The sequence below is a fragment of the Hydra vulgaris genome, chromosome 05 (genome assembly GCF_038396675.1).
Source record: "Hydra vulgaris chromosome 05, alternate assembly HydraT2T_AEP".
In the NCBI taxonomy this organism is placed as follows: Eukaryota; Metazoa; Cnidaria; class Hydrozoa; order Anthoathecata; family Hydridae; genus Hydra; species Hydra vulgaris.
Genome location: NC_088924.1, coordinates 36,995,244 through 37,003,101, shown reverse-complemented (window position 1 = coordinate 37,003,101; position 7,858 = coordinate 36,995,244). Strand labels below are relative to the sequence as shown.

The 7,858-nt window shown below is 29.9% G+C and overlaps 1 long non-coding RNA gene across 3 annotated transcripts; it reads left to right on the top strand.

The window, feature by feature from the left end:
• Nucleotides 1-3,622: 3,622 nt before the first annotated feature.
• On the top strand, nt 3,623-7,418 carry LOC136080827 (uncharacterized). 3 transcript variants are annotated; one of them, XR_010638677.1, is made up of 7 exons: nt 3,623-4,475; nt 4,787-4,844; nt 4,930-5,059; nt 5,763-5,861; nt 6,493-6,651; nt 6,956-7,018; nt 7,104-7,418. It is a non-coding gene; the product is annotated as an uncharacterized LOC136080827 (long non-coding RNA). The 3 variants fall into 3 exon arrangements; XR_010638678.1 differs by having other exon boundaries at nt 3,624-3,907; XR_010638676.1 differs by lacking the exon at nt 3,623-4,475 and having other exon boundaries at nt 4,502-4,844.
• Nucleotides 7,419-7,858: the final 440 nt, after the last annotated feature.

Sequence of the window (7,858 nt, the reverse complement as noted above, 5' to 3'; positions counted from 1 at the left end):
GTTATTTGTCTTAGTGAAGCTTGATGCCACGATGTTAATATTGAGAATGATTCAAATGATCAGTTACAAAATTTTAAAGCAGTTCATCAGTTTAGGAACTCAAAGAAGACAGGTGGGGGATTATTTATTTTTATAAATATTGTCTTATGAATGTAAAAAAGTATTATGCTCAACGACAAGCAATTATGAGTCTCGCATTGAAATCGCAAACAAAGCCTTAAAAAATATTTTTATCTATGTCTGGCCACCTTCTGAAAAAATAAAACCATTTGAAGATTGCGTAGAAAATATATTTAAAGCCAAATCAAGATCAAATAAAAGCGTGTACCTCGTGGGCGATTTTAACCTCAACTTTCTTTAGTATGGCGTAAATAAAAAAGTAAAAAACTTTTTTAACTATTTTTTCCAGTAAGATATAATTTTAAATTCAAGTAAACAAACATGCTGTAGCATAAAGAGCATTATGTTTTATGAAAACATAAAAAAAAGTTGAAAAATTAAAAGATATCAAGAAGATAAGCTTCCTTTATTACCAAACAAATATAATATTTTTTTATTCTTCTGTTTTTCTGTTTAACTTTTCATAAAAATTATTTTTAACTGTGAAAATAAGACAGTTTTTGAATTTCGGGAAAATTTCGGGAAAATAAAAATTTCGGGAAAAGGCATGATTTATTTACTTTATTCACGAGAGCAAAACTGCGCACATGTAATTTTACAAAAAAATGCCAAATACAGCAAAAAACCACCAAGACTGCAGGAAAACTGTCTGTTTTCTTTGCTTCGGTAAATGTCAGAGGGAACTGACATCTTTCCTAAAAGAAAAATGCCAAGCAATACTCAATGAGAGGATCGATTTTAGTAATGACAAAGTTCCACTTGGAATTTGTGAAAAGTGTCGTTCTTGTTTAAGAAGAAAGGATTCTGGAGAACACACCAATCTCCCATCACTTTAAAATTTTGAGACTATAAAAATTCGACCTCAAACTAGAGACACACAATGTGACTGTTTGGTTTGTTCTGTTGGAAAACTGAGAAATAATGGTCAACAGAAAACTCAGCTTTTGCAGAGCTCAGCACAAAATACTCCATCTTCAACTGTCCAAAAACGATGCTCTGACTGTTTTTCAATTATTGGAAGAGGATTACCTCATCATTGCACAAAGGGCACTTTGCGAAATAACCTTGTTGCTGTTGCAACCAAGGATCCTGTTGCATCTGAACGAGTTGCTGCTCTTGTTGTTTCAAGTAAGGATTCTTCTCCACATGGCACTGTTCGATTGAGTCAACCACAAGGTGGAAGAATGCTTCAAATAATGCCAGGTAAAAGTTTAACTTTCATGAAAAGATACTTTAGAAATTTCGAAATTAAACAATATCTGCATTTATTTTAGGTTCCTCATCAGCTAGAAAACTATTTCCTCCAAACCCATCAATTAGTATAAAAGAACTTGTTCAAGTTCAGGCAAACACAGGGCTTTCAAACAATAGCATCAAGAGACTAGCTGCTACAATTAATCAGTCAACTTCACAACATATTGTTGAGAAAAACTATGCTGTAAAATTTGATGCAGTTAGTAAGCAGCTTTCTCACCATTTCATGAGTTCATTGATTAAAGATCATGCTGGATGTGGAAGGACTGTCATTCATTGCAAGGACTTCAAAGAGGTTAAAAATGAACTCATTTCTATGAGAAGCACATCAAACAATCATATTGTGAAAGTTGGAATTGACGGTGGGGGAGGATTCCTGAAAGTAAGCCTTGGAATTATTGAATTAAATCGTGAACCTAACACTCCCCCAGCAAAACTCAATTGCACAAACAAGTTTTTCAAGGACACTGGAGTTAAGCGACAACCTATTATTGCTGTCTCTGAGGACTTGCAAGAAAACTACTCAAATGTGTCTCAAATTTTCGAATTGATCAATATGAGAGACCAAGATTTTGTTTTGTCCTGTGACCTAAAACTGGCAAATATAATTTGTGGTCTCCAAGCACACTCAAGTGCACACCCCTGCACCTGGTGTGAGTCAAGTGCAATGGACCTTTTAAATCAAGGAAAATTAAGAACTTTCCAATCTCTTGATCAGAATGTCTCACTTTTCAATGCAGCAGGATCAAACATCAAAAGAGCTCGTGATTACATGAATGTTGTTCATTCTCGTGTATTTGATCTTGCTGGTGGCACATTAGTTTTGGACTTCATACCGCCAATGGAGTTGCATCTCCTTATTGGTGTTTTCAATCATCTCTTTGCTGCCCTACTAAAAGTTTTTCCTCAAGGAACTCTTTGGACTGATTCACTGCACATTAAACAACAGCCTCATCATGGAGGGCATTTTGCAGGAAATTAGTGCAGGAAGCTGCTAAAAAATGTTGATCTTCTTCAATCTATTGTTGAGAAATACTCATGCTATGCTGCAATACCATTAGTTGATGTATTTCGAAAATTCAATGCAGTAGTGTCTCCCTGTTTTGGATGCGTTCTTGATCCAAGTTATGTACAAAAAATTGAAGCTTTCAGAGTGGCTTATGTGGCACTGCAAAATGTTTCTGTGACACCCAAGGTTCATGCTGTATTTTTTTATGTGAAAGATTTCATTGACAAACACGGCCAAGCTCTCGGACTTTACTCAGAACAAGCAACAGAGGCAATGCATCACAACTTTCAAGTGCATTGGCAAAGGTACAAACGACCTAACCATCATCCTGAATACAGTAAAAAGTTGCAATGCTGCCTTGTGGACTTTAATAGTAAACATTGCTTGTGAAAAGAGCCATTTTAGAATAATTTTTTCTTGTATTAGAATATTTATTTTAAAGCATAATTTTCATTTTAGATACACAATAAACTCTCAGAATATGTCTTTTTGTTTCCCTAGTTCATATTTATTGGAATAACCTATATTTTGTACTATATTCTGTCGGTTTTTGACGGAAAACTCGAAAATTATGGTTTATGTCGGTTAAAACTGAAATTTGGCTTCTAAAAAAAAAAAAAAAAAAAAAAAAAAATTTTGTGGGTAAAATTTTTTTTTTTATTTTCCACCACCCCCCCCCCCCCCCCCCCCCCCCCCCACGTCTTTGTCGTTCGGTACGGCCCTGTCAATAACTTGCCAGGACGTTGTAATCTGATTTTAATACTTATATCAAAGTGATCCCCATAGTGTGGGCTATCATTCCACAAGAGGGTTTTCTCGGGTAAGAAAGTCAAGGTTAGAACCCATTTTATAACACTGTGACGTAGAATTCTCAGGTGTTTTTGAAAGACACTAAGGCATAGCTTGATTTTATGGAACATAAATCATGTGTATACAAGGACCTGGGAAGGAGTAACCTGCCAAATATCACTTGTTGCGTTCAATGCGCTTTGATATTTTACCCATAACAACCATGGCCTTGGATCTGCCATGAACAGTATAAGTTATTTCCTTAAACATCCCAGTAGGCACGCAACGTTTTATTCACGTTTCAATCACGTGTATTTTAGGTGACTTCGTCCAGGTTACTATTTTACGTGAAAGTCACGTGAAAGTTACGTGCCAAAATATCTCGTCTTTCGAAACTTTTTTTATTTTTAAAAAAACCTTGCATAAGATATGTGAAATAATATTTTTTATTATATTAATTATTTTTTAATAGTATAGTTTTTGTATTCATTATATTAGTTATAATTATTTACTGCTATGATAATATAATTAATTTTTATTGTAGTATTATCATAATTAAAAAAAAAAATTGGTCTATATAATATCTTATAACGCAATGCATTTAAAACAGAACTAAAAAGAACAACATATTTTAAGTTGTAATATCTAATATTCAAATTATATCAAATTAAGTTAAATAAATTAGTACCAAGCGTCCCTATTTGCCACACAAATAAGATTAAACTCAAATACAAGGTATGCTTTTTTTCTACTTTATGATATAATATTTTAGACTGGAGAATTTGTCCATTTTGCTTACTTAATTTAGTACGAAATAAGTTATGTTATAACGATTTAATATTAAATTAAGTAAGCTACATGGACAAATTATAAGTTCTAGCAGAACTTATTCTTGATTTTTGAGCAATAATAATGTCTCTAGAACTTCTGCATATATTATTACTCAAGAGTCGTTTAGATAAAAACCCAAAATAGATTTTCTTTCTTTATTTGGTTTTTATTAACAAGGTTAAAGAATTTATCCAAAATAATATCAATAAATAAATGTGTTATGTTATTTATTATTGATATATGTATATATTATTATTAAATACTTACCCAATTATTATTAAATAAAAACCCAAAATCAATTTTCTTTCTTTATTTGGTTTTTATCGACAAGGTTAAAGAATTTATCCAAGATAATATCAGTAAATAAATGTGTTATGTTATTTATTATTGATATATGTATATATTATTATTAAATACTTTATCTTTTTATAATATATGACATCTTGATCTTGTGCTTTACTTGTTAAAAAAGGTTAATACTTATTTATTTCCTTTTTTTATATTATTTAAATATTATATGATTAATATATATATATATTCGAGCTATATGAAATTATTATTATATATATTATATGACTTTTATTACTATTGTTATTATGTACAATATAAAACAGGTTATTAACGCGGATTTGTTCGATGTTTTCCCCACAAAAAGATGATTATGATGCTATTGTATTTGAAACTGCATTTTACTTATCTTTCAATGTTGACGACCTTCCAATATGTAAAGCAAGTTTCTCTCAAGTATAGCATTGTTTTTTTTAAAATTGTTTAATGATTTAGATCAAAGAAATAGCAACATCAGAAAATCTTGTTGCCAAAACAGTTGGTGACTCACCATGTAAGATTTGTGTTAAAAATTTGTGATTTAAGATGATTATTTAATAATCATATTATTATTTAAGTTTTTATTTGTTTCTTTTTAGCTAAATTTGGTGTTGTGAGCTATTATTGGAGAAAATATAGACTTATTCATTAGATAAAGTTTGATGCGTGCTCTTACCCCGTTACCTTCTTCACATTTCAATCATGTATATTTTAGGTGACCTTGTCCAGGTGACAATTTTACTTGATTAAAACGTGAAAGTTACGTTGTTAAAATATTGTGTATTTTGGAACTTTTTTTATTCATAATAAAAACCTGTGATTAGAAACTTGGAAAGATATTCTTTATTTTATTTACATTTTTTTATAATTTAGTTTCAGGGATTATCTTATTCGGGATATTCCCAGAATACCAGATATTTTTCTGAAATTTATCTTTTTCCAAATATCCGAAAAGTTTTCCATACATACAACTTATTTTACAAGTTCCATACATACAACTTATATTACAATATATAACAAGTATATATTATTCATCTATTTGTTTTTATGTTGTTTTAGTCATCATTCATACAAAAATTAAGAAAAGTTTTTAAAAAATTGAGAAACAACTTGGCTGAATGCAAAATTAAGGGAAAAATGAGGGGGAAAATATTCTGAATTTTTTCAGGATATTTTCCGTAAACAATTTTCCAGACATTTTAAATATACTGAAATATGTAGTTTATATATTCATTATTGTAATTACTTTTTATTTTACTTTTATAATAATGTAATTATTTTGCATTGTAATTTTATAATAATTAATTAAAAAAGTAGGGCGTAAGATATTTTATAATGTCGCAATGCATTTTTGACAAAAAAAAAATGTCACATATATAATATTTTATCCAAACATATTATATTATCTTATAACTAAGTTTTATCAATTTAGGTTCAATAAATATATTATAAAGCTTATTTCAAAATTGTGTAACGTTATGGCAGATAATTCTCATATTGCAACACGCAAAAGATAAAACCCTACTACAAGGTATACTTTTTTTTCTACCATATTGTATATTATTTTAGACTGTCAAATTTGTCGATGTAATTAATTTGATAATAAATAAGTTATTATAACTTATTTAATATTAAATTTATTAAGCTACATGACAAATGATAAGTTCTGCATAAAATATTATTGACTAGGAAGACCCAATGGTATTGTTATGTTATTGCCTAGGAATATCATTCTGTAGTTAAACCCAATAACCTTTTAACTTTTAAAGTTTGAGAAATTTTACTTTTCCCTCTCTTTGTCTTCTTTTGTGATCGCACTCTGTAGTAAGAATTTGATTTAATTCATATCTTGTTGGAGAATGCAACTTGATTCTGAGTTGAATTTTCAGCACTCTGTATTTATTGGTGACCTAATTTGACAATACTTTATTATACATATTTTTAGTTTTATACTTAATAGATGAGGCTCCTTAGCCGTGGTAAATGTTTCCACAGCAAAAGGAGCCTCAAGGTGAAAATCTCACCATGGCTAAGGAAAACCATGATATAAAATCCCCACTATAATGCTGTGTGGTTATGTGATAACTATTACATTTTTATAAATTGTTTTAATTTTTGTGTGCATTCTAAAATGACATTTAATGCTGTTCAAAACTTTGTAGATTACTCATTTAAAGCAACTTTGTGGGCTGTCACCTTTGCATCTAGTGAGTTAATGTATGAACAAGTTAATGCAGAAACAGATGCAAATATAAGAAGATGGAAAACAAAGAAAACAAGTTATCATGTTATCACATAGTACACAGATGTTATCACATAAGGTGAGTACAGGTCTTTTTCTAATCACGCCCATCAGTTATTAACTTTATATATAGATACAGATATAGATAAATCTATAGATAGATATTAGATATATGTATATAGATAAAAAATATTTTTTTAAACTTGTATTTTTTATTTTGTACTTCTTTTTTTTAATCATCTGTCGACTTTTTTGTTACATCTTTTTTTATTGAATACTTATTTACTTTTTTACCAATCAGAGTATAAAATTAGAAGGCAAATGACTTTTATTTTTTTACACTGTATGTAGTATTGTTTTCTTAAAATTATTTAATGATTTAGATAAAAGAAAACAAATAACACCCTAGAAAATCTAGTTGCCAAAAGTAGTTAGCAACTCTCAAAGTAAGATTTGTTTTAAAAGTTTGTGATTTAGGATAATTATTAAATAATCATATTATTATTTAAGATTTTATTCGTTTCTTTTCAGCTAAATCTGATTCATTAGATAAAGTTTGATGCGTGCTCTTATAGAAGAAAATATCGACTGATTCGTTAGATTATGTTTGAAGTATGCTTTTATGGGAGAATAGATATATAAGTTTGAAGTGTTCTCTTGTGGATTGAAGCGTGCTCTTCGTAAGTTGCAGGTCTACGACTTTGTACTTATTACTTATTGGATATAAGGAGGATATTTTAACAAAAGTGCAGCTTTTATTACAAATTAAAAATTTTTATGTCGACAACTAATATACTGACTAATAAAACCATGTAATTTAATACGTATTAAATATTTCCTCGACGATGAGTTTTTTTTCTTTACACGAATCCAAACACTTATAATTGTAATTATAAAGCATACTTATTGCTTAAATATTACGTGCCAAAATTAACTTAAAAAGCACGTCTTTTGGACAGTTTATGGGGACCAAAAAGTCACCTAAATATCACGTGCCAAAAGTAACGTGAAAAACACGTCCATAAATCACGTGAATTGGTCATTTCATGGGGACCAAAAAGTCACCTAATTGTCACGTGCCAAAAGTAACGTGAAAAACACGTCCATAAATCACGTGAATTGGTCATTTCATGAGGACCAAAAAGTCACCTAATTGTCACGTGCCAAAAGTAACGTGAAAAACACGTCCATAAATCACGTGAATTGGTCATTTCATGGGGACCAAAAAGTCACCTAATTGTCACGTGCCAAAATAACGTGAAATTCACGTTTTTGTCACGTCGCTG